This window comes from Coffea eugenioides, chromosome 2 (genome assembly GCF_003713205.1).
Source record: "Coffea eugenioides isolate CCC68of chromosome 2, Ceug_1.0, whole genome shotgun sequence".
In the NCBI taxonomy this organism is placed as follows: Eukaryota; Viridiplantae; Streptophyta; class Magnoliopsida; order Gentianales; family Rubiaceae; genus Coffea; species Coffea eugenioides.
In genome coordinates this window covers 64851021-64878971 of record NC_040036.1, presented here as the reverse complement: position 1 = coordinate 64878971, position 27951 = coordinate 64851021, and the positions used below count along the sequence as shown (strand labels likewise).

Sequence of the window (27951 nt, the reverse complement as noted above, 5' to 3'; positions counted from 1 at the left end):
AATGATTGTTATATTTTGTTAAGTTCGAGCATTCCGTATTTTCTAACCTTACGTTGCGATAATGGCTAGTAATGTACTAAGCTCGATTGGATTTTGTACCGAGTCCTGGCGAGAGCTGGGCAGGCGTCCCACGGATACCCTTTGGTTCGCCTTAGGGAGAAGTGGGGGCGTCATAGGAGGACTTTAAGAAATTTATTCTAGACTACTAAGAGTGAATAATTATAATGTTAAAGGAAATAAATTAGAGGTTTAGTACACACATGAAACAAACCTGAGAGAAAATGGACACAAAACGGGCGCGTGCGCGCATTATTAAAAGTTGACTTTTGGCCCAACTTCTATACCTACTATTACATTCTTCCACTCCAAGTTTTAGCAAACAAAACCTCTCTTTTCTCTCTCATCTTGGCCGGCCATTACAGCAAGAAAAGAAGGAAGAAAAGCTCTCCATCATCTTGCATTATTCTTGCTCCAAATCATCTCCAACTTTCCAACTAACCACAAAACCACTTGGAGATTCACTTGAGCTCGGAAGGAAGCATCATCTCACGGTTTTAGAGGTGCAAAATTTGTGATTTTACTCCAAAGTGTAGGAGGTAATCATCCGATCACTTAATCTTAACTTTAGTGGGATTATTTTTGCTAGGAATCTTGTAGCTTCATGGTTATTATTGTGGTTTTGAGTTTAAATGTTGGAGTGGGTTCTATGAAATCCCACAATGGATATATTGGACTGATATGGTGATAATGAATGTTGTTTGAGGTAATTATATGTTAAACAAGATGATATTTGGGTAGGAAAGTGAAAAGGAAACCGATGGAAGTTGATGTTAGGTATGAACGAATCTGTCCTATTTTTGCAGTGGTCTGATTTCAAATTTTTGATGCTCAATTGACCTTGAAAGTGATGTATATATGTTGTGTGTGGTATGTATAAAGTTTCTACCAAAAATCATTTGGATTGGTTGGATAAAAATTGAATTTTGGCAAGAACAAAATCTGGAAAACGTGTAACAGTGGTCCTCTGGCAGTGTTCTTTGAAAGGATATATCTCTCTGTCCAGATGTCAGAATTTAGTCCCGTCAGTGGCATTCAAAACTAGACATCCGTAGTTTTCTAACAGTGCACATGTACCTTCTAATTTGAAGTGAGTCATCTGTAGTGACTGATCAAAGTCGGCTACCCTGTTCTGTCAGTCCAAACGAGAGGAAGTTAGAAACTGCAACTTGTGGCTTCATTTTCTCGTCTTTACAAACTGAATTTCAAAACAATTTGTTCATATGAAATGTAGCCTTTTGAATCTAGTTTTTAATGCCACTATCCATTCTCAATTCTAAGTTGTATTGAGTGAGATATGGCGCAATTTGTAAACTGCAGCAAATCTGGAAAACCCTCTTTTCATGCTGACCGACTGGTTTGGTTGTTTGTGAGAGGTTTTATTTTGAGATTTTGATGTCAACCAACCAACAATTGCTTATAAAATATTTCTTGGATCTTGGTTTCACAAATGACCCAAAAATTGGACTGATTTCATGATACAAAGTGTTTAAAAAGGGAAGAGAAGTTTGAGTTGGCAGATTTGTTTTGAAAATTTCACAAACTTCAATTGTCTTGTTAACTGCCTTCCCATGTGAGTTTTTGTGTGCAATTTGGTAGAGATATAGTTCATATACGGAGGATTTAGTGTACCGAATTTGGTGTATTTTCAATGCCAATTCGATGGCCAAATAATACTTGAAATATAGCCTTTCAAATCTAGAAAATGTTCAATTAGTCCTCATTTTTAGCTAAATTTGAGCTGCTATATATGGATGCTCAAAACTCTGACTCTAGTTCCGCTTGCTGTGTTTTAAACCTTGGTTGGAATTCTAATTGACTTACAAATTTCGGAGGCTAGTTCACTTTCTGTGAATTTTTCCGAATTTCCAAAATTTACCGAAAAATAAGACTAAAACTGTCCTGTGTGCCTATAGTCAGCCACTTTGAGCTAAAATTTGAATGTCTTCCGTTTAGAATCTTGGAAGAGTGTCTTCTAGGAATTTTTAGCACTTTGAATCAAGTTTCCAGCGGTGCCAAGTTTTCCAATTTTGGACCTACTGAGTGTAAGATCTGATTTTTTTAAATTCAATGCGTAAAGCTGAAATTTTCCGATTTCTTAGAAAATGAAATTTTGAGAACTCGTTATTCTTTCTTGATGCTAATTGATCGCTTTAAACTCGATTTCATGAAGGAAATCAATTTATCTTGTGTTATTAAACCATCAATTTTGAACTTCAATTTTCAAGAAAAATAGGTTCTCTTTTGAGACTTTGGTTTAATCTAAACAAGTGGATATTCTTTCTCGTGTGTTACGTGGTAGTGGGTTTACGTGAGTGATGTATGGTCACTATTTCTTCAGGTGCTCAAACGAATCTTGAAGAGAATGCCGGAGGGGACAACTAAAGACTTTACTCGCTCAATTACGTTTGAATTGGTGAGTGTCAAGTGCATGACTTGTTGTGTTTACTTGATTTATCTGCTTATATACGTGAATATCACTTGGTGAGATGAGTGTGTACTTTATCGCACTCGCACTTCTTTACTCAAACTTTACTTGCATTAACCTTGATTTTCAAAGTCGATTGGAGTGAATCTCGTCAGCAAAATATACTCATTTACGTGTGCATGTCGTGGTGTCGTGCTTGTCATGTTGTCGAGTAGAGTGAACCTCCTCGACTTATGGGGACGCCCAAATCTCATTGGCCAATCTTGCGACTCGAGCCGGCATGGGCTTGGTCGAGAAGCTTGATAAACCATGGGATTATTACAAAACACAACTTGATCTTTTGAGATCTTGTTCGGCATACTCGTGGAGTATCGCCCTTTTCGTGCGTGTTCTTAAAAACAAAACTTGATCTCTTGAGATCTTGTTCGGCATATTCGTATATATTGCCCTTTTGTGTGTGTTTGGTTACGGATCCGAGAGGGTGGAATGGTGGATGGAGGAAGTATTAAGTGAAGTTTCTACGGATTTAATACCTACTCGGATGACGGAGTGTCATCACAAGGAGGTATCAGATCGAGCCTTGGCGAAGCAAGTGGAAATTAGCTCCTGAGAGCTCCTGTATCCTTAACAAGTGTGTTATATTATCAATTGTGAATTACTTGAACTTTCTGACTTTAATTCCTGTACATATGTTATTGTTACTTGTTACTTGAACTATGTGTTCGCATGTGCATGTTTTTTTTTCTTAGCTTCACGAGCATTCGCTTACCCCGTTAGATTTGTTTTCCTTAGCAGGACCGGACGGGAAGATTTTGGAGAAAAGAAGACTAGATTACTCTTTTGATTAGTACCTTGGTTGTAATTGTTTGGTCGACTTATAACAATTGTATTTTGGGACTTGATACACTGTTGAATTTGGAATTTTGAATGTATTTGTCTAGACGACTTTTGGAGGTTGTATATTTTGGGAATGAGATGTACTTTTGGTATCTTGTAATATAAGATTGAATATTTATGTATGAAAATGATTTCGTACCTTTATTCCGACTTTCATTGTTAGTGTTAGACTTTAAGTTTGAATTGGAATTGTCTCGAGTCCTAACGAGAGTTGGGCAAACGTCTCGCGAATACCTTTGGATTTGCCCTTGGGAGAAGTGGGAGCGTCACAGTTGGTATCGGACCTTAGGCTTCAGATCTTTGTAGTGTATCTTAGGCTTAAAAGTTTAGGATGCCGGACTGTGGAACTGATTTGGAAGTTAAGTGACCACTTGTAGGGATGAAAATTAGAACCTAAGTTTGAATTAGTGGATAATTAGGAGTCTCGATCTTGTAAGAGATATGTGGGATAGTACGAAATGATCGGACCTAGTTTATTTAGTATACTTCGATCCATCTAAGCTTTTAACTTTACCCTGGCATACAAAGTGTCCCTTTAGGTCATGTTTTCATTTGAAATTGCATATTCAAATTGCTTTAATAAGCTAGCATCATGCATCAACCTTAGAAGGGAATGCCGCATAGCGAATCCCACGATAGGAATAAGCCACCACGTGTCTCGGATATGTAATCCAATGAGACTTGCATGTTTATAATTTTGTATTGCCTAAGGGATAATATCCCGAGGTAAGGTACTAAAAAGGAAATTTCTCCTCAGATGGCTCCATGCAAAATGTTAAACCAGATACCTCGGGAACTGACAGACTGGAAAAACAATATGACACATGAGGTGAACAGACTATTCCAGTATATAGGGCATTTACCGAGTCTCCTAAACATAACCCCAAATGTAGCGATCATTCAAGCTTTGCTCGAGTACTGGGATCCAGAAGGTTCTATATTCTGATTTGGTGAATGTGAGCTAACACCAACCTTGGAGGAAATAGAAGGACTATTGCAAGTACCTGGGAAGGGTTACCCTATGATATACCCAACTAGTGGAACTAAAGAACAGTTTTGTAGGTTTTTGAGGTTAAGACAAGCTAGCATGAACCAACATCCGGATACGAAATCGTGCCCATCGGAGTTCCTGTACAAGCGATTTGGGGAAATAGAATCTTATGACCAATACCGCGACGACTTCTTCATTAGCAGAGAACAATGGAAGGAGAAGCGAGTGCAAGCCTTTGGACTAACTTTAATTAATCTGCTATTGTTCCCGCAAAAACATGGAAAAGTCACTTTCTCGACTGTCAATATGATTCAGAGTTTGTTTCTAAGAATCAAGGGAAAGACCCCCACCCTGGTACTTTCATCCGTAGCCTTACACCAAACACAATACAGTATCACACACAACATTGTGGATTCTCTAGGTCAATCTAATGTCGAGAAACAGAATAGTCCCTTGCCACAGGAACAGACTACTGTGGTTCGTTATCTAATCGACCAGGCCCTTGCCGACCCGACTTGAGTCACTAGCCACAGGTGTTGAGCTCAAAGGTCACAGAAAGGTCGTTGGATACCAGCCTCCAAACGACGTCCGAACATATTCAGATACAGTTAACAGATTATTCACAGTAAATAGGCATATGGACAGACAAGAGAGCGAGTGTGATAAAGTACACCCTCGTCTCAAACAGAATAAACAGATAGTACAGTCATTCAGATCACAGATTGCAAGTGCAGAAATCAAGTTAAGTAACAAATAAGGGGAGTGGTACACTCACCGGTTTCAGTACAGATACTTCAAAAGTTTTTGTCCAAAATAGAGCTTTAATCACCAAGAAACCCTAAAATAACCAAGGTGAAACAATTATGGTTCCCACTTTCACAAATCCAGTACACGAAATGCATAAATAAGACTCAACTATAAGTCGTGTGCCTGATCAATTTAGTTACCAGTGCAAAGAAATAGCAATGTGATTTTGGAGTAAAAGGTAGCGGTTGGTATAAAAGACATGAACAACCCTAAAACCCTTCGCTCAAATCACAAGTAAATCCAACTAGCCTTCAAGTAAAATTTCGGGCAGCATATCCCTTGTGTTTACCTATTTTCCAGCCATTAATGGCTTCATTATTTCCTCAAATCAGTCCCAACATCTCATACAAAATAATCTCATTTCCAAAAGCTGTTCACTAGGCTTAAAGTCATATAAATACAAAAATCAAGCTAGAAACATTTCCGGAAATGAAATCTAAGTTACGAAACAAAAGGTAGATTCGCCGCTACTTAGCGTATCGGACCTAACCGAAAATACGCTTATTGGATTGAAGTGAAAGTTATACCGTTTCGAAGCTAAGACAGAGGGTTATAAGTCTTAAGAAGACATCAACAACCAAATCAGTAGTATTCCTGGTCAAAACAACCAATTACAGAGGCTGATTAGCATGTTCGAATTGAAACAGGGCAACAGGGGTATTTCAATCTTTTCACAGGCTACGTTGCTCCGATTAGCCTGAAATTTTGCAGACAACTATAAACTATCATTACCTACAACTTTCATGTTTTAACCCAAGGCTAATTCGGCCTCTAACTATGATGAACAGTACCAGGCAGAATGTGATTACATGAAACCCTAACTTCTGAAATTTTCCGCAACAACCACAATTTATGCATTCTAGCTCCATTCTAGATTATTTCCAACCATCATACATGGCCACACAATGGTAATCATATTAAAACAGAAAAATCATGAATAAATAGAAAAATGTCATCAATCTCACTAAAATCATGAAATAACCCACAAAAACACCTCTTAGGCTACCACAAGCCATTAATTATACATCATCAAAAACAAAAGAGGAGTTCCTTAGATGCTCACCTTAGCAACTCAAGAAAAGAGACCACTTAGCACCTTAGCCTTCCAAACCACTTCACTAATCACCTCACAACCACTCACTTAAGGGTTTTTATGGAGTAAATGCAAAATTAAACGGTTGGTTTGTTGGATTGAGCAAGTTTGGAGCAAGAGATTGGAGAGCTTTTCCTTTCTTTTTTGGAGCAAGAGGTTCGGCCAAGGAAGCTTTAAAATGAGGATGATTTTTGGAAATTTTTACTTAAATTGGTAAAGCAAGAAAGTTGGTCAAAATTGACTAAGTTAAGAATTAACCTCCAAGTGACACTTGTCACTCCATTTAATACATCTCTATCCTTTTGTCTCTCCAATAATAATCCATCTAGGTAACTTCTAATTATCTCTTAACATCTGATAAATTAAACTCGGTATACACAACTTAACCTAATTGGCCGAATTTTATCAAACTTACCGCACTAGCGGGTCCCACGTCCGGTATACGCTCTTAATTTCTCAAAACCAACCGATACTAGAAAAATCATCTAAAAACTATATTTACTCATAAAAATTATCTAGAAAAGTTTTCTAATAAAGAAAATGCAAAAAAAAGTGCAATTAAATAAAATAAAGTCTAGAAAATAAGAAAATCCACGGGTTCTCACAAATGGTCAATGGCCAGACAAGTCGGCATCTAAACAATCTAGTGCTCGAGGAAGTCGACCTAAGGTGCCGGCTAGGGTTTATGCATTAGACCATCAGTAGGTTCCTGATTCCACTGAAATTATTGAAGGTACAATTCCTTTCTTCCACCGCTTAGCTAAGGTTTTAATTGACTCTGGTGCGACACATTCTTTTGTAAACCTTAAATTCATAGTGCGGTAGACGTGAGGTCGATTAAATTGCCCTATGACTTGGAGTTAAAAGGCCTACTGGAGATTAAAATTTGATTACGAATTGGTGTATAGAAATTGTGAAATCTGGGTTGGAGAGCGAAAATTATTGACCGATTTGATGGGTTTAGCTATTAAGGAGTATGATGTCATCCTAGGTATGGATTGGTTAGCTCGCTACCATACTCAGTTGAATTGTAAGACAAAAATGATAAAGTTATGTATTCCGAGAGAGACAATCCTAAAATTGGATATAAAGGGTAGACTAGTCTCATTTGCCCTTATTTCAGGGATTTGAGTTAGAAAAATGTTGAGTATGGGAGGTCAAGGATATTTGGCCTTTCTTATAAATACTCTTGGTGATAAGGTGAGATTAGAAGATATGCCAGTGGTAAAGAAATATCCAAATGTTTTTCCTGAAGAACTAGAGTCATTACCACCGGAAAGAGAGATAGCATTTAAAATTGATGTGACTCTAAGAGTAGCACCTATTTCTAAGACAGCTTATAGAATGGCTCCAACTAAATTGAAAGAACTAAAGTTGCAATCAATGGCAGGATTTACTAGAGCGAGACTTTATAAGAGAAAGTGATTCTCCGAGGGGAACTCCAGTGTTGTTTGTTAAAAAGAAGGATGGGAGCTTAAAATTGTGTATAGATTACCGAGACCTGAATGATGTCAACATTGAAAACAATTACCCTTTACCCCACATTGATGAATTGTTTGACCAATTGTAAGGGACGGTAGTATTCTCAAAGTTGGATCTCAAGTAGGGTTATTATCAATTGAGAATTTTGAAAAAAGATATACTTAAAACTACCTTTAATTCAAGATACGGGCACTTTAAATTTGCGGTGATGTCGTTTGGGTTAACTAATGCTCCTGCAGCTTTCATAAACCTAATGCACCGAATCTTTAAAGCCTATTTAGATCAATTTGTGATAGTGTTCATTGACGATATACTGGTGTACTCTAAAACTTTGGAGGATCATGAGAAATATTTGATGATTGTCTTGCAAACCTTGAGAGAACATCAACTGTATGCTAAGTTGAATAAATATGAATTATGGTTGAAGGAAGTAATTTTCTTGAGCCACATAATCTCCAAGGAAGGAATTAAGGTGGATCCAACCAAAGTTGAAACAGTTTCTAAGTGGAAGCAACCGGAAAACGTTACTGAAGTTCGAAATTTCTTAGGGTTAGCAGGGTATTACCGAAGGTTTATCAAAGATTTTTCTAAAATTACGGGACCCTTGACCGAGTTGACTAAGAAGAGTGGAAAGTTTATGTGGAGTTCTAAGTGTGAAAAAAGTTTTCAAAAGTTAAAGAGACGATTGACAAGGGCACCTGTTTTAACCTTGCCTAATGAAAATGATAGTTTTGTGGTCTACACAGATGCTTCAAAAGAAGGCTTGGGGTATGTATTGATGCAAAATGAAAGGGTGATTGTGTATGCCTCTAGAAAGTTAAAACCTCATGAGAGAAATTACCCAACTCATGATTTGGAGTTAGCGGCAGTAGTGTTTGCATTGAAGAAGTGGAGACATTACCTATATGGGGTGACGTTTGAGCTTTTTATAGATCACAAGAGTCTTAAGTACTTGTTTTTCCAAAAAGAGTTGAACTTGATACAGCGTAGATGGGTTGAGTTTTTGAAAGATTATGGTTGTACGATTAATTATCACCCGGAAAAAGCTAATGTGGTAGCCGATGCTTTAAGTCGTAAAGTGCAAGTGACTGGATTGATGATTAAAGAATTGCACTTGTTAGAAGAAATTAGTATTTGGAACCCTCGTCTTGAACCAAGAAAGGTGATCCTTGAGAACATTATTGTGAAATCTACTTTATTAGATCGTATCAAGGAGGCACAAGAGAAGAATTCAGAGGTACAAAAGTGTTTGGATAAAGTTAAAAAGGGGAAAAAGTCAAATTTTAATTTGAGATTAAATGGTGTACTAAGGTTTCGAAATCGCATAGTAGTACCAAAGAATGAAGGGCTAAAAAAGGAAATCTTAGAAGAAACTCACCGTTCTAAGTATACTGTACATTCTGGAGGAAATAAAATGTACCAAAATTTGAAAAGTTAGTATTGGTGGGAGAATATGAAAAAGGAAATTGCTCGATTTGTCCAGACTTGTTTGATTTGCCAGCAGGTTAAAGCAGAGCATCAGAAACCTTCTGGCCTATTACAACCTTTGGAGATATCCGAGTGGAAATGGAAAAATATCACCCTAGATTTTGTATCTGGATTACCAAGGACACAAAGAAATCACGACGCCATTTGGGTGATAGTGGATAGATTGACCAAATCTGCTCATTTTCTACTGATTAGTATGAAGTACTCACTGGAGAAGCTAGCTAAGCTGTATTTGAATGAAATTATAAGGTTACATGGGATACCAGCAAGTATTGTGTCCGATCAAGACCCTCGGTTTGTTTCTCGATTCTTGCAGAAGATGCAAGAAATGCTAAAAACTAAATTGAATTTTAGTACTACCTACCACCCACAAATGGATGGACAGTCAGATAGAACAATTCAAACTCTTGAGAACATGTTGAGATTGTGTATTTTAGATTTTGGAGAAAGTTGGAGTAAGCACTTAACATTGGTGTAGTTTGCTTATAATAATAGCTTCCATTCATCCATTCAAATGGCTCCTTATGAGTCTCTTTATGGCCGAAAGTGTAGATCTCCGATTTGTTGGGATGAAATAGGTGAAAGAAAGATTTTAGATCCAACTACAGTACCATGGATTGAGGAGGCGTATGAAAAGGTGAAATTAATACGCCAAAAAATTCAAACAGATCAAAGCCGCCAAAAGAGTTATGCAGATAATCGAATGAAGGATTTGGAATTTGCAGTTGGAGATCAAGTTTTCCTCAAGATTACTCCTCCAAAAGCGAGTTTGATGGCGAGAAGAGGAAAAAAGTTGCAACCAAGATTTGTAAGATCCTATAAGATTCTCCAGCGTGTGAGAAACGTGGCCTATAAGTTAGAACTACCACCAAGTTTGTCCAGAAGCCATAATATTTTTCATGTATCTATATTCAAGAAACACCATCCAGATCCCTCCCATGTACTGCAACCAGAAAATATTGAGATTGACGAGACACTAACATATGACGAGAAACCAGTGAAATTTTTGGACCGAAAAGTAAAAGAACTGAGACATAAGCAAATCCCTTTGATAAAAGTTCTATGGAGAATTCACGGAATAGAGGAAGCAACTTGGGAGGTAGAAGAAGAGATTCGAGAGAAATATTGATACGAAATATGGGCTGCTTATGGGCCATGTTTCGGGCTGCAAGAGAATGAATCTTTTAGTAATAGTTTAGTAGTTTATTTTTCAGATTTCTATTTTATTTGGTAGGAATAAGTTCGGTCCAAGACCTCATGTTGAGTTGGATCCGATTTATAGAGTCTAGGCTCAATTTGTCCCAGTCAGCTTTATTGTGTTTTCAAGTGTCCAAGTAGGTTCTAGTTTCAGCTTTGAGTCGGTTAGGACAGGGGTAAACATCCCAAGAAAATCAAGCAAAGCAAAAGGACCATCCTCCTCGTCGGCTAGAGCTTTTGAGTGTCCTTCTTAATTTTTGTAGCTTTTGTGCCCATTCTTTTTCCAGTTTTTATTCTTGAATATATTCTACCACTCCATTCTTAGTGTCTTAATTTTGTTTTCCAAGCAAATCTCTACTCTTACGAACCTCAAATTCTAGCGTGAACTTGTTTTTTGAGCTACACTTGAGCACTTGGAGAATTCTACTTTCTTCAAGGTTTGCAAGGGGCTGTGAGAAAATCTTTGGTGAGGACTACTTGAGGGACAAATTAGAGTGAAAACACGAGTGACGAGTGCATACACGTGAGCTTGTGTGTTGTGAGAAATTTCTCTTCTCTGCTAACCAATTTTGCAGGTCACTTAACCATGCCTCGTGGAGTTGCATCTCATTCATATCATCAAGAATTCTTAGAGAACGAGCCTCTCAAGACGAGGGGTTCCAAGCGAACTACTTCCAAGTACTCTAGTTCCACGCATTCAATCTCCGAGCATTTACAACATGAGTTTCATCCACTTCAGGAGGAAATGGATCATTTTCGTGCCTTGTGCGTATATGAAAGATATAAGCGTACTTGTAACGAGTATGAGGAGGAGCAAAGGAGTTTGCGTCGAGCATCTAAGCCAAGGTCTTCATCAAGCAAACGAGCATCATCTAAGGAGTGTTGTGACAATCGAGTCATGAATTCTCGAATTGAATCAAAGACTCGTGAATCGAAGACTGATTTCCGAAGCCGGACTAAAGAATTATTTGACTCTATGATGGGAGAAATTAGCCAAGTGCTGAAATCATATTTTGAGCAACTTACTCATGTGTCAACCAATGGTGGTAAAGATGTTCCTTCTAGTCCGCCATTGATTAAAGAAATATCTACGAATGCTAGCAATGAACTTGAGATTGAAAACCTTGAAGTCCCATCTACACAAGGTAGTTGTCTTGAGCTAGTTGAGAAGGAAGACAAGGGAAAAAGTGCGCTGACTTTGGGAAACAATGCGAGGGCTTATTTTTCTAACAAACTTACCTTTTTTATGTTTAGCTTTTCTTCTTTTATACAAGTTAAGCAAGGAGAGATTGAGTTGATCATGGCATGTTCTATCCCTATATCCATTGGCGAATATCAGAATTTTCATGGAGTTTGCATCTTAAGTGTTGTATCCCTTTACTATTCATTGATATTCAACTTCACCCATGAGCCTGCTTTGCTTGTTGGGAGGAGTAATGAAGTTTCAAAGGGAGTCCTTGCACTTGAATTTTGTCCTTTGCCTCCTTACCATTTTGCAACAAGTGTCCCAAGTGATGATCCATCTCATGAAGTCGATCATGTTCAAAGTGTTCTTCAGTTTGTCAGTTGCATTATGGAGGATCCAAGAAGATGTGAGCTTGCTGCCAATGTACCATACATTTAACCTTGCATCATGGAACCGAAGCTGTGAGGACCCGTACTTTTCTTAATTTCTAGGTTTTAATTTCTTTTAATTATACGTTTTTCCACCTTTTCTTTATTCGAAAAATTGTGCAAATAAATTTTATGAGTAAATATAGCTTTTAAATGATTTTTCTAGTATCGGTTAGTTTTTGAGGAATTAAGAGCGTATACCGGACGTGGGACCCACTAGTGCGAAAGTTCGGAAAAATTCGGCCAACTAGATTAAGTTTTGAATACTGGAATGAATTTATCGGGTGTTAAGAGATAAGTGGAGGGTGCAATTTGGATTGATGAGAGAGAGACAAGTTAGGTAGAGAGTTAATAAAAGGTGACAAGTGTCACCATTTGATTGGGCTTACCTTAAGACCTTTCTTACCATTGACTTAAATAACCAAAAATGACCCAAAAATCCTCAAAAAAATCCTCCTTGAAGCCGGCCCTCTCTTGCTCTCTTTCTCTCTCTCTTACTCCAAGCACAAGGAAGAAAACACTTCAATCTTGTTCCAAATCATCAAAACTAACCATCCAACCTTGAAATTACTCCATAAAACCTCTTCAATTAGAGTTAGTGAGTGGATTTGTGGAGTTGTTTGGAAAGTTAAGGTGGTCAATAGCTCTCTCTCTCTTGTTCTTAAGGTAAGTTGTGAAGAACCACCCTCCTCCTTTAATTGATGCTTAAATCATGCTTAGTGGTAGTATAAGATGCAAGTTTATGGATTAATTTTTGATTTGTGGTTGAAATGATGAAGTTTTATTATTTTTGGGGATTTTTCTGTTTTAATATAAGCATGATTGTGTGGCTATCTATGATGATTGGAAATGGTCTATAATGACTTAAGGAGGTGGGAAAAGTGATTAATTGCAACCAATTTCTGTTTTGGAAGAAAATTGAAAAACCTAGGGTTCTTAAGGGAGCATTCTGTCCGAATTTTTAGGTCCTAGATATAGGCCGAATTGGCCTTAGCTCAAAACATAAAAGTTGTAGGGAATGATATTTTAGAGGCGCCTACAAAATTTCAGGTCAATCGGAGTATTGTAGAATGAGATAAGTCGAAATTACTATTGCTGTTCTGGTTTTACCCGAAATTGAGAACTGCGCCTGTAATTGGTTGTTTTGCCCGGAATTGCTTCCGAATTGGTTGTTGAGACCTTCTGATAAAATTTATTCCTGTTTCTTAGCTTTCGGTTGGTTTTGGAATTTCTGGATTTGGACTTGTAGAGCCTGAGTTATGATGTTTCCGCTAGAATGCGTTTTGGTAAATCTGTTTTACGTTGTTGATGTAGTATCTTGCATTTTTGACCTGTTTGCACTCAAAAATGGGTTGAGTTACCTTCTGTGATGTTGTAGCCCTGTCTTTTAGCTTCGAGATGGTGGGTCTTGTACCCTCATCCGATAAGCGTAGTGAAATTTGTGCCATTACCGCAAAATGAGGACAAAAACTGTTTTTTCAGGGCCAAAGCTAGTTACATTTCCGAAATTTCTGGTTTCCTCTAATGCTTATATATGCTTATGGAACCCTATTGTGATCGTGTTGGCATCGGTTTATGACTTGTAATCGAGTCTTCTTGTGCTTATTGGAATATTCTAGGGCTTGACTTTTATTTCCGGTTATTTTCCTAGCTAACTTTTGTACTTGGATAACCTTGAGCCTATTGAACGGCTGTGGTGATGAATGTATATTGAGTATGACTTTGGGAGTTGATTGAGGAAAATAATGAAGCCGTGATGGCTGGAAAAGTAAGAAATTTAGGGGAAGTGCTGTCCAATTTTTCTAGGCCAATTGGTTCCTTTAAGTTTGAATTGGCTTGTGATAGAAATGAAGGGCTTTTGGGTTGTTGAACCTAGGTCTTCATGTTACCTTTTTATTCCCAAAAATCATGTTTTGTACCCTTGCATTAGTAATTATTTGGCGAGGCATACGACTAGTAGTCGAGCCTCACATGTGTATTTTGTTTACTCGATTCTGGATGTGAAACCTTCAATTGGTTTACTTTGATTATTTTAGGGTTTCTTGGCGATTAAAGCCAATCCGAAGTGAAAACTTTTGAGGTATCTGTACTTGAACCGGTGAGTGTACCACTCCCCTCCATTGCTGTTTAACTTGATTTCTGCTCTGCAATCTGTTTAATTTGTTTGAGACGAGGGTGTACTTTATCACACTCGTTCTCTTGTCTGTTCATATGCCAATTTTGGTGTCAATCTGAATCTGTATCTGTATCTGATATCTGTATCTGTATCTGTATCTGTATCCGTTCGGACGTCGTTTGGAAACTTGTAACCAACGACCTTTCTGTGACTTATGAGCTCAAATCCTATGGCTAAGTTATTCGAGTCGGGCCGGCAAGGGCCTGGACGATTAGATAACAAACCACGGTAGTCTGTTTTGGGATCTTTGGGTATTGAGACTCTTGATTCCGGTATACTCGAGTATTACCATTTCTGTTTCTGTTGAGGTGAGCGGGCCCGGTAAAGGGGTGTTTGGTGGACGGAATTTGGTGTAAAGTGGGGTCTACGGACGTGTTGGTTCTATATACGTTGACGGAGAGTCAACCGGCTTGGATCAAGTACTGCGCTGGAAAGCTGGCTCCTGAGAGCCACCTGTATCCTTCCTATTTGAGTTCTTGTGTTTACCTGTCTTACTTTATAGCGAGCATGTGTATCTGGTTTGTATAACGTGAAATACCTGATTTTTCTGCTACATGTTTGGTACTTCATTGGGCGTAAGCTCACCCCCTCCTCGTTATCTTTGTTTTCCTTACAGGAACCTCTTTTGGAAATCATGATTTTGAGAAGCGAGTTGAGCTAGTTAGAAAATCTTTTGTTCTTTTGTATAGCTCCTCGAGAATGAGCAAACCCTAAATGTATTTCGTTTCACTGGTTCCATTTGAATTGTAAACCTAGTGACATGTATATATTAAAGCGTTTTCCCCATGTTTAAGCTTGGCGGTCTTCAATCGCTCATTTCTTTTGGGTCCTCTCGCGTAATATCGGATTTGTGTGATTCGACTCCGTAGTCCTGGCGAGAGCTGGGCAGGCGGTCCGCTGAACCCTTTGGTTCGCCTTAGGGTGAGGTGGGGCTGTCACAGAAGCTATATGCATTATCTTCGAGGAGTCGTTGGAGTAAAGCCTTGAGTTTTCCATGGCTAATTGTGAGCATTTTCAAGCTGACCAAGAGACATGTGCACCAAATTATAATAATCATGACGTATGCAAGTATCATTCATTCTAAGAGAGCCAATATGTGGAGCTTTGAGGTTTCATCCTACCAACTCTTGTTAGTACCATTCATTTTCAACCACGATTTGAGGACAAATCTTTTTCAAGAGGAGGGGAATGATACGAAATATGGGCTGCTTATGGGCCATGTTTCGGGCTGCAAGAGAATGAATCTTTTAGTAATAGTTTAGTAGTTTATTTTTCAGATTTCTATTTTATTTGGTAGGAATAAGGTCGGTCCAAGACCTCATGTTGAGTTGGATCCGATTTATAGAGTCTAGGCTCACTATTACTTAAGTTGGTTAATTAGCTTTTATTGGGTTATGTTGGGCCAGCTTAAAGCCTTCATTAGGTCGATTATAAGCTGTCCATTAGTTAGCCCTAACTATGATTAGTGAGTTATTAGTTTAGTTGTCAAATCGAATAAGGAAACTTGCATTGTTTCCAACTTGGATTAGGTTTGCTTCTTTGTAAGGCTATAGATAGCCAAGCTTTGATAATTTAAGGGGAGACACTTTTATCAAAAAAACCTAGTGTGAGAATTTTCTCCATAGCTTTCGAGCAACCCTTGAACAATTTAGAGTTTTACTCTAGTGTTCTTGTTTGGCTTATCAATTCAAGAACCACACTTGAATTGTGGCGCCTTCTATACTTGCCTGAGGTTCGCTAATTCGTTTGATTACGGGTTGAGATAATATCAACAAGTTCGTAGTCACGGGGATTAGAGGGGTCGTAGGGTTTCCGCTGCCACCGTTTCTTGCGTTCGAAGTCAAATCCAACAAGTGATCTTGGGTCGCGAATCTTCTCACCAACGAGATTCGTATCAAATATCCAGATCTATTTCCGAATCAAGGAATGAATTTCATGGACGAAATTCGTTTAAGGGGGAGAGGATGTGAGGATTCATATTTTTATTCTTAATTTAGCCTATTTTAAAATTATTTGCATTGTTGTTACTTAATTTTATTATTTTAGCATGAATTTTACTTAAATTATACTTTTATCGTTTATGCGTCAAATTTTTGTAAAAGTCGCACCGACACGACTAATTGGAGATTTGGAGAATTAATTTTAGACTAATAAGAAGGAGTATTAGTGGTGCAAGAGGAACTACCTTGGAGGATTAGTATTCAAGTGTAGCAAACAAGAAGGAAATTGGCAGTGCATGGCACTATTATACCACTATTCAAAGTTGACTTTCTGACCAAACAAAAGGCTAGCTTTTCTTCTTACCTTTTCAACACAAATCAAAACTTCATCTTCCCTCATTCTCTCTCTGCAAGTGGCCGAACCTTGGGAGCTCAAGAGGAGGAAGAAAAGCTTCAACTTTTGCCATTAATCTTGCTCAAAAATTCACACCCAACCTTCAAGACCTTTGAAAATTGATCAAGCTAGAAGAAAGTAGATAACTTGTGGTGGTTTCTTGGTGGATTGTTGGTGAATAACTTGTCTCCAACTAGGGTTCAAGAGGCTTGAAGAGGTAACAAGTTCACCTCTTTTGATCTTTAATTTTTACAAGAGTTAGTAATGGTTAGTGGTTGTTTTGCATGGATTTGAAAACCCTAACAAAAAATCTAAACTAGAGGACTTGAGGAAACCCTTGTTTTCTTGCTTTATATCTTAGGTAGTGGTCTTGAGGTGAATTTCTAGGTAGAGGACTTGAGGATTCTTGCTTGTTTAGTTGTAATCTTGTGAATTATGGTTTGATATTTAGCTTGGTAGGGGAGAGAAAACTTGAAGAAGTCAAGGGAAGGAGCTGTCCAAATTTTTGTTGTCTTGTTCCCTTGCTTTAATTTCGAATTTTGTTGCTCAAATGGCTGAAAAATGCTTGTTATATGTTGTATTGTGTGTGTAAAAATTATCTCTCAAAAATTGTTTCAATTGGTTGTGTAAAACTTGAGTTTTGAGAAAAGAAAGAAATCTGGAAAATCTGCCCAGGTCAGCCGACCAGGGTCTCTTTGACTGCACATAAATCTTTGTACAAAGGTCAAAATCAAGTGCTATTTACGGCATTTCAAATGAGACACCAAGGGCTTTCTAACAGTATAAAATTTTCCTGCTAATTCGTTGTGTGTGAGCGGTAGCGAACTGGCAAAGTGGACTAATCTGCTTCTCCTATTTATCCGAGAAAATTATGCAGCTGCATCTTGTGGCTCAATTTCGTCCCTCTTGTGAAATGAATTTGAACACGATTTCTTCTGATGATTTATAGAATTTTGAATTTAGTTTTCAACTCCATAAACCATTACCAATTTGGACCTGTATAGCATTAGTTATGGCCTAATTTCAAAACTGTATCGAAGCTATATGACTGAAAATCCGCGGAACAGGTTACAAAAACTAGTTTTCTTAAAATTGTTGTATCTTGGTATTGAAAGATCCGAATTGAGTTCTGCTTGTTGCGTTTAAAACTTGACTTGAATTTCTTTTTGTTATGAATTTCAGAGGCTAACTCAATTTTCGTGAATTTTTTCAAATTTTCAAACTCCACCGAAAATCAAAACTGTTCCTGCCTTGTTTCAATAAAACAGCAAGTTTGAGCTGAGATTTGAATGATTTTTGATTTGGTATCTGGGAAAAGTTCTTCTGGAAAGTTTTAATACTTTGAATATAGTTTCCAACGGTATAAAGTTTCCTATTTTTGGGCCTATCAAACTCAAGATATGATTTTTCACGTGTTGTCGCGTAAAGTTGGAAATTTCTGGGTTACAACAAAATGAACCTTTTAAGAATTCCCAACTATCTTTTGAGATTGATAGTCCATTTCAAACTTGATTTTATGGGTGATACAAGTTCTCTTGTGACTTTAAACCTTCATTTTTGAATCTCGATTTTTAATGGATTAAAACTCTTTTGGGGCGTTGTCCTAAGTTCTAAGCAAACGAATTTTCTCCTTGTATGCTAAGTGACATAGGGTATCCGTGAGTGATGGTTAGTTGATATTTTTTTAGGTGTTCCAGAGGGTTTTGAAAGGAATCCTGGTGCGGATAACTAAAGGACTTAATTGCTTGCTTGCTTTTGGAAATTGGTGAGTGTCAAATGCATCACTTGTTGCATAATACTTGAACTACTTCTTGTTGAATATGTGAATTGGCCTTGTCGAGATGAGTGTGTACTTTCTCGTTCTCTCTTGCTTGACTTGATAATTGACTTGCTCGTACTCGATAATCATACTCGTGCTTGTGCATGACTTGGTGTCAATTTGAGAGAAATCTCATCGACTTGTACTTGTGGGGACGCCCAAATCCCATTGGCTAACCTTGTAACTTGAGCTGGCATGGGCTTGGTCGAGAAGTTTGGAGAACTGTGAAAAATTATAAAATTTGATCTTTTGAGATCTTACTTTGCATACTCGAGTAGTATTGCCATTTCGTGCGTGTTTGGTTCCGGATCCGATAGGGTGCCTTATTGAGCATTAGCTCACCCCCGTAGCTTGTTTTCCTTAACAGGAACTCGAAGTGGAAAGATTTTGGAGAAAGTGACTTGACTAAATTTTGATCCGAATATGGATGTAAATGATTTAGTCAACTTTGGACGGTTGTATATTTTGAAAAGTTTGATGTAACTTTGAAAAAATTTATGATGTAGAATTGAATGATTATTGAAGGAACCCTAGGCAGGCGAGAGTTTTCTTGTTGGTTGATTAGTTTTAAGTTTATATTTGACTTGTATCGAGTTCTAGCGAGAATTAGGCAGGCGGCCCGTCGAAACCCTAGGGATCGCCCTAAGGAGAAGTGGGGTCGTCACAAAATGACTATGTGGAATGTTGTGAATAGTGTCTAAATGTTAAATGTTTTCCAATGATTGTTAAATGGATTTTCGATGGGCGAGTGTGTACTTTATCGCACTCGACCCACGCAAAAGTGAATTTTCAATGATTGAATGCTACTTGTGCATAAATGTAAGCCTTTTGGCTGAATTGGACCCTTGCCCTTCGTTGCCAGTCGACTCGACCCAGAAGCGGACTCGGTCGGGCGGCTGGTGACCTGGGACAATGTTTGGTATACTCGAGTATTACCACGAAATCTGGTGGAGAACTGGCCAGTGAATTCAATGCAATGAAATCACTGAATAAATGACAATGAACACTGAAGGAGTTTTCACTGTTAAATATTTTCTAATGACGGAGGAATAAGGGAAATGGTCGGCAACTGAATGACTAAATGAATGGCTCCAAGTGAGCACGTATCCTTCCAATGAATGAATTTTTATTTCTTGAATGGCTGTTTTTTATTGTGCAAAGTGCTCCAACTGTTAAATGCCATACTTCCATGGTTTCTCTACCTGATTGCTTGTTTGGGAATCTCACTGAACTTTTAGCTCATTCTTTAGTTTGTTTTCCTTACAGGAGTGAAGGCCGGAGCAAGTAGGCATGAGCTAGTGTATATGATCTCTTGTACTTGTACTTTTGTAGATGAGACATATTTGGACTCTTTGGAAATGCAATCCTATGGTTTACTCTTGGATCAAAATATAAGTAGTTCAATCAATTCACTAAGTATAAATAGGATGGCAATTACTTAAGGTGAGAACTACAACTTTTGAACTCACTATTCCTTGGATACCAAATCAATAACACTAAAATTCTTCAATATAACATTTACATACTACAAATTGTCCAAATATACAAGCCAAAAGATAAGAACTTGAACAACTAGTACCATAATACAGTGCCATCCAAATACAAATTTAAAATTTCCTATTTCAACCTAGTACTATTCTTGTCTCTCTCATCCCCGCACCTTGTTAAGGAAAACAAATAAAAGAATAAGTTAGAAGCCCGGTGAGGTTTCCAAGAAAATATGCAGTCAAATTGGCAAAATATCATTCGCATATCTCAAAATCTTAAAGCAAAGATAGTAAACAGTTACAAACAATGTCATGAACAGTTCACATATTCAAATAAGCAATTTAACACCAGTAGAAAAAGGATACGATACTGATATGATGGCTCCCGCTAGATTCTAAATAGAGCACTCAGAATTCAAACATTGATACAGTTGATATGGTGGCTCCTGTTGGATTTCCGGCAGAGCACCTAGGATTCAAACGTTGATACAGCTGACATTGTGGCTCTTGCCAGATTCAAGGCGTAGCAACTTGTCCCGTTCAGTATTTCACTTGCAACTCAAGGATACAGTCTGCTCTCAAGAGCAAGTTCCATAACAGTTTGTCTAGGATCTATTGACACTCAGTTAACCATGGATTTATAACAAGTCCAGTATAGTGCCACTTAACTCCAATCTCCATCCACCAATCAACCCCCTACCGGGTCCGAAATCCAAAAACATTAGAGTAGTGGGTGGTAATATTCGAGTATACCGATTCCAAAGGATGCATCGAATGGATTAAGCAATAGAATAAGCAGTAAACAGTACCCATGGTTCGTCAATCTCTTCGACCAAGCCCTTGCTAGCTTGATTCGACTAACTAGCCGATGGGGTTTAGGATCCAAGCTGTTAATTTCAAGTCATGCACATGAATACCAGTTCACTTGTAAACAATTCACTTGTAACAATATAACACGTGCTCAGTCAAATTAGGTCGAGTGCGATAAAGTACAGACTCACCTTGGCAATAACAAGTTAAGATATCTAGCAATTTTGGGCAACAAGTCACATGAAGCATCACATAGTCCTAAGATAGAGTTGGAACACTCACCAATCAAACATGAACTTTACACTTTCGCCCAGACTCATCTTCTCGCCTATTCTCAAGTCCTGAGACCAAATATAATTACACACATGTACGTCGATTCCAGCCATCAAATATATCACAAGAAAGTTAGGTTTAAAAAGAAGAAAGGTTTTCCAAGTCCCACTCAATCTATTTGATAAAATTTCCAACTTTGGTGAAATTCTTTGAAAAGATATAACTTGAGTTTGGTAGGTCAAAAAATCACAAATCTTACGCCGTTAGAAAATGGACTCAAAACACTAATAGGCTTTAGAAGACATCATCAGGAAATTCAGCTCATAGATTAGTCAAATTTCAGTTTAAAAAAAAACACTGCTATCACAAGCGCAGAAACAGAACAATCATGATTTTCAAGAAATTTTGCAGATTTGGTGGTCTTTATAGAAATTGAACCAAACCCTGAATTTTATACTATTGGAAAGTCTAGTTTCAAACACAACAAACAGAACTCAATTTCGACTTTCCTATACGAAGTTATAGCCAATTCCCCAAAGCTACGTAGAGTTTCCTGCGAAAATTTTCAGAATGCTAAAAATGTAAGAAAATGCAACTTTCACTAACAAAACCTCACTCTCTTGACTTAGATTCAACATACACTTGTAGCATAAAGTCTCATAGAGTGTTTTGAGTAAAATTGAACTTAAAATCATCATAAAAGTTTGGAATTCAAAGCTAAAAATTAAACCACTGTTCTCGACCAGCTTGCTCATGATTTCTCAATTATTTTTCCAAATATTCCTTCAACTAATTTCCTAAAATTTCAAGCAAACCTAGCTAACACATCCATAAAATTTTATCACCAACACAATCCTAGGTATCTATAATCAAAATCTTAACAAGAAAGCTATCACAAGTGCACCCAAACCCTAAGAATGCAAGTATAAAGTTCAAGGTTCATTGACTTGAGATAACTTCAAGATTCACCATAAGTTTCACCACAAAATTCACAAGATTCACTTATCTTACGCTTAAGACATAGGAAGAAGGATGATCTAGTATTTTTACGTCTTTTGCTTTCCAAACCAAGATGAAACTCAATCCACAATCCACCAACTCTTCTTCCCTTTCAAGCTCAAGCCAAATTTGATGTACAACCCAAGTTCTCTCCTCCTTTCTCCCACAAAACCTAATTAAAATGGAAGCTACCTTGGATGAACTTTTCCTTTCTCTTTCCTCCCTCAAGTTTCGGCCCTCTCTCTCTCTCTTTTCTCTTGTGTTTTTCCTCCAAATTCAAAGCTTAACTTCATGGCAAACCAACCTTAATCAAGACCACAAGTCATAAGATATAAGGGATACTTGTTCTAGGTCACAAAGCTAACCAAATTGGACATATACCTAACTCATATACAACCACACCATAGCTGGAAATTTGAACCTTAAGCTGAAATTTACAAACAAAAGCTAGAAATTCCTATAGTGAAGCAAAAAATGCATGTAAAAGCTGGAAAATCCTCATGGGAAGACTAAAAGGACATAGCAAAATTGGAAATAACATTTCAAGGCTAGAAATTCTCAATCAAAGCTGGAAATTACAAGCTACTTCACAAAACTATGAAATTTTCCATGAAACCTACCATAATCAAGTCATAAATCCATTCAAATGCAAGATAAAAGAGAAAAGGTAGTTTCTTGACATGAATACCTTCAAACCCTAAGGAGAAATGCAAACAAGAGCTTATTTTTTTCCCCCAAATCACTCCATACAAGCTTCCCTCCATCCTTGATGCAACTTCCTATGAATTGGGTTAGGGTTTTAGGTTGGATTTCCCACAAAATCGAGCAAGATTTCAAGGTAATATTACAAGAGTTTTCCTCCTTTTGTTCTCTCTTTTTCAGTCAAAATGAAGGGAAAATGAAGGAATTTTGGTGAAAATGCAAGATAAAAACCAAAGAAAAGTCTTGGTCAAAGTCTTGGCAAGACTTCTTGGATGACGGACAAGTGGCACCCATCCAACTTAAGTCTATCTCTTTGTCTCTCTTTTGTCTCCAAACACCACGATATCTAGGGCTTCTCCAATTAACTCTTAGTACACTTCTCATCACATAATTTCTCTTGCATAACACTCCTTCTTGTCTACCAAATTTAGTACACACACCTCATTAGTTGGTCACACTAGTAAAATGCACTACGAAACTTAACATGCATCAAATTCTAAAAGGGAAAAGATAAAAATCTTGACTCAACCATTAAAGCCACCATGAAATTAAGACAAGTAAATTAAGATAAAAGAAAATATACAATAACTTTTCAAAAATAAGAGAAAATATAAAATAATTTTCGTATCCTTACAGTACTAGTTATAATCCACCTAGATATAATACATCAAATTTCGAGAGACCTGGTCGAGGTTATGCAGGATTACAAGTAATTACTAATAGTATGCATAAAGATGGACATACTCCGATGGATAAGATGAGAACTGAAGCAATAAATCTTTTTGAAATTTATATCGATTTAGATTGTGTGTCTAATGTTGAAGAAGCTACAGATAAGTGGGAAATTGCACTTAGAGTCGCAATTACCATAAATAAGATGGATTATGAAATGGCCAAAACATATATTGAAAAAACTTCAGTCAATAACTCATTTAGATTTTGCAAAATTTTAGAGGAAACATCAAGAAATGCTCTATTTAGTACAGATAATGAAATAGCAAATATGATAACTAGAGCTATCGAAACTTTCAGACTTGAGTTTGTTGGAGATGGCAATATTTTAAGAGATAGGAATAATATTAATAAATATGCTACTTCATTAATAAAATTACATTTATGTGGTATGTACGCAATCAAACGATATATTTATATATTTCAATAATATTATTATCATATCCACAATCAAATGGATAATACTAGTGCTTACTTAAAAATGTTTTTTAACAAAAATTTTAACCCTTGGAAATGAATGCTCAATACTACATTTCAAGTAAGAATAGAACAAGCAGATATCTTAGGAAGAAAGATAACATATGTATGTTATACTTTATAAAAAGAGTAAAGGATTAAAAAGAAAAAATGCAATATACTGTCAGGATATTCAAATGCCAATTCTGATTGGATGTCATAGTCCATATTATTATAATAAAATAAAACAGAGATATAGAAAGTGATACAAACATGAAGAACCGGCTCCCTTCCAAATCTATAAAAATTATTCAAAGCTGAATTGGTGGTGTTACTTTACTACAACTTGTTATCATTCATAAAGAGTAGAAGCACGTTAGTTTAGTTAGTTGTTTTTTTAGTAAGTGATGTCGTTTATTGGTAGTGTCAAGTGAAGGGTTTAATTGTCAATTTAGTTGCTGTTTTAGTGGTTTAATTATAGAGTTAATATTCGGCCAGATTAGTCTTCAAAGAGGCCGAATCTTAGTTGGATTTTTAGTCCAAATCACATTAGGATTTTGAGTCAATGTAAGGTTATAAATAGCCTAGTCTTTCCAATGTTTATGATTACTGAGAATTTTCTAGAAATATGTGAGTTATCACTTTTATCTTGCTCCAAGAGAGCATTTCTTGAATATTTGAGAGTTTTCTTAAGTTATTCAATTTGAACTTATCAATCAAGTAGACACTTTGGTTGTGGCGTTCTTCTACTTTTAATATTGATTCACTAAATCATTCAATTGTGAGTTGAGATTCAATTCAAGGTTTGCAATCTTAGGGTTTAGAAGGGTCAAATGTTATTCTGCACTCCAACTTGATTTCTTCGTTTAGATCTAGGGTCGTGTGGGATACGAGTTCATACCTTCGGACAGGTTCGTATCAGCTTGGTAATCAAAGTTAGTTGACGAATTCAAGTATATCTTGTTCTTGTCAAAGTAAGTTTCCTTTGTTTCAAATCTGGTCATTGTTCTTGGTAGTAATATGCTAGGATTTCTCTTTGGTTTCTTGTTGCTATCCGCTTGTGTTTGTTGATTACATCATGTTTTTCTGGTCTTCTTGTCGCGTTTCTTGAGTCTTGAAGTTGCTTAAAGTTTTAAAAAAATCACTGTTCACGATACTATTCATTGGCACTGTTCATGGTACTGTAGTGCACTGTTCACCGTTACTGTTCATCTAAAAAAAATTTTGGTCAGTGGTTGCTCTTGTTGAATCCGTGACTGGTTTCTTGAAGTTAATTCGTGGCTGCCTTTATGTTTTGGTGTCAAACCGTGGCTGATCAATCTTGTTCTTGAAAGTGTTTGAAGTTTTTGAAATTTCTTGATAAGAATCTTGAATTTCTGGAATTATCTTGGATACTTTCTTGACAAATCTTGAAGTTCTTGGGGAAAATATTAGGGTTTCTTGAATTCTTGAACAAAAGTTTCCAAATCTTGAAATTCTTACAAAACCCTAGTTCCTATTTCTTGAACAAAGTAGCGGCTAATTCTTGTTTCTTGTTGCGGCTTGAATTCTTGTCCTTGACTGTTTGATCCGAAGTTGAAAAGAAAAGAAAGAAAGAGGTGTTGTGAAAACGAAAAAGAAAACAAGAAGTCGGATCATTCTTGGATTGAAACAAGAAAGCAAATCTGATTTGGGAAACCAAGTTGACTTAGGATTGTAAACAAATCCCAGTCATCACATAACTAATCCAATTTAGATTTTGCCAGCTACTTACACACGAAAATTACTCCAAAAATCAACAGCTTATCTTCCAAAATAAATCCAAGAACCAATTGGATTCAACTTCCAAAATTCCAACCAAGGGTACAATCGGGTAGAATTGCCCAACTTGCACTAAAAATGGATGCCATGTGGGTAGAATTGCAAAGGAGGTTCGATCTTAAGATCGAATCCATACATGAGCGATTGGATCATTTGGATTCATCAAAGAGTTCCTCTAAGAAATCTAAAGGGAAACAACCTTTGAATGAGTCTAGTGATTCAAATATGGACACCGAGCTTGAAGATTGAGAACAAAGGCCGAGAGAACACAACCATAAATCTAAGCGCGAGAATGAATCTCTCAAGAGGAGGGGTTCCATGCAATCTATCTCTTTAAAGTCAATTTATACAATAGGTGATAAGAAGGTTCATTCAACATCTTCTAGGCCTAAACCTAGAGTTGAACCATCTCATGAGGAGTCATTTTGGGAGACATATCAATGTCTTCTATACCAAAAACAAATGGAGTCAAATAGATGCCATCAAAGTGAGTTTTCTAAGGAGGAGGTAGCCGAGCCTATTTCTAACAAAGGAGTATCTCATCCTATTGAACCATTTGTTGAGGAGGTTGATAATGAGGAAACAATCGAGGACATTGAACTAGAAAAAGAGATGGAAAAATCTGATGAGATGAGTGGTAAAAAGGAAGAAAAAAGAGAAAGTGAGCTGATTTTGAGCAAAAATGTGAGGGCTTATTATTTTTCTAACGAACTTATCTTTGCTTTGTTTAGTGTTTCTTCTTTTGTGCAGATTAAGGAAAGTCAAGTGAAGTTAGTCATGCCATGCTCCATTCCAAAGTCACTTGTACAATTCACTAGTTTCCAAGGAGTTTGTCTTGTAGGAGTTAAATCTATTTGGGATTACTTCATGGAACAATTGCAATTCAAACCTGTCCATACCAATGGGGAATTAATTCAAACCCACCATGAAGGGAGAATTCCAAATTTTGATTTTCATTTGCTACCTATGGTTCATTCATCATCTTTACCTTCTTTTGAGCATAATTTCCATCCTAACACTTGTATTTCTTATGCAGATTTTGAAGAAAAGTGTAAAAAGCTAGCAATGTTTTTTCAAGTTGAATCAATTTGTGAAAGGAATAATGAAGTGTCAAAGGGAGTTTTCACATTTAAATCTTGTTCTATATCTTCTTACCATTTAGCTAATGATGTTCCATTGCTTCTTTATCCAATTTCTGATTTGTTTCAAGTTGAAGGTTATTTTGTTTTTGTAGGTTGTAAAGCTGTCCAAAATTTTCTAGCTTTGATTAAAGACTTGCAACTAGATTTCGTGCTTATTCCAGCTAAAAGTGGTGATCTTTCATGCTTATTCATACGTCCAAAAGCTAGTGGCCAAGTGCTCAATTTGTCAACTTCAACTTGTGCTAGTTCGAGTAACCTTCATGAAATGGAATTTAATTGTTTGCTACCTCATATGTTGGAAGATGAGAACTTGTGTGTCACGCAAAATCCCAAAGCTGTCCTCCACGAGTTGTTTAGTGCCTTATCCATGCAACAAGTTGCTCCCGTTTTATCCATGCGAGATGATCCAAATCAATGTCAACTAGTGATGGATTTGATACCTTTGCACAATCAAAGTCCCAATGTGCAAATCCATGACCAAAGGCTGACAAGAGAACTTTGGAGTGCAACCTGGAATTTCCACAAGTTATACACAAGCTGGTTCCTGTCTTGGTGAATGTCTTTGTTCGAAAGCAACCTGAGGCTGACCAAACTGCATATAGCTTGGCTCGTGATCCTTCATATATTCCCAATGTTGCTGTTCTCTAAGCACACTGTCGATTTGTGGACAAATCGCTTTCAAGAGGAGGGGAATGATGCAAACATGAAGAATCGGCTTCCTTCCAAATCTATAAAGATTATTCAAAATTGAATTGGTGGTGTTACTTTACTACAACTTATTATCATTCATAAAGAGTAGAAGTAAGTTAGTTTAGTTAGTTGTTTTTTTAGTAAGTGATGTCGTTTATTGGTAGTGTCAAATGAAGGGTTTAATTGTCAATTTAGTTGCTGTTTTAGTGGTTTAATTATAGAGTTAATATTCGGCCAGATTAGTCTTCAAAGAGGCCAAATCTTAGTTTGGATTTTTAGTCCAAATCACATTAGGGTTTTGAGTCAATGTAAGGTTATAAATAGCCTAGTCTTTCCAATGTTTATGATTACTGAGAATTTCTAGAAATATGTGAGTTATCACTTTTCTCTTAGAGAGCTTTTCTTGAATACTTGAGAGTTTTCTTAAGTTATTCAATTTGAACTTATCAATCAAGTAGACACTTTGGTTGTGATGTT

At 37.0% G+C, this 27951-nt stretch overlaps 1 pseudogene; it reads left to right on the top strand.

Annotated features, from left to right (window-relative positions):
- LOC113760036 overlaps nt 1-27951 on the top strand; it is a 105333-nt pseudogene that overhangs the window by 19471 nt on the left and 57911 nt on the right.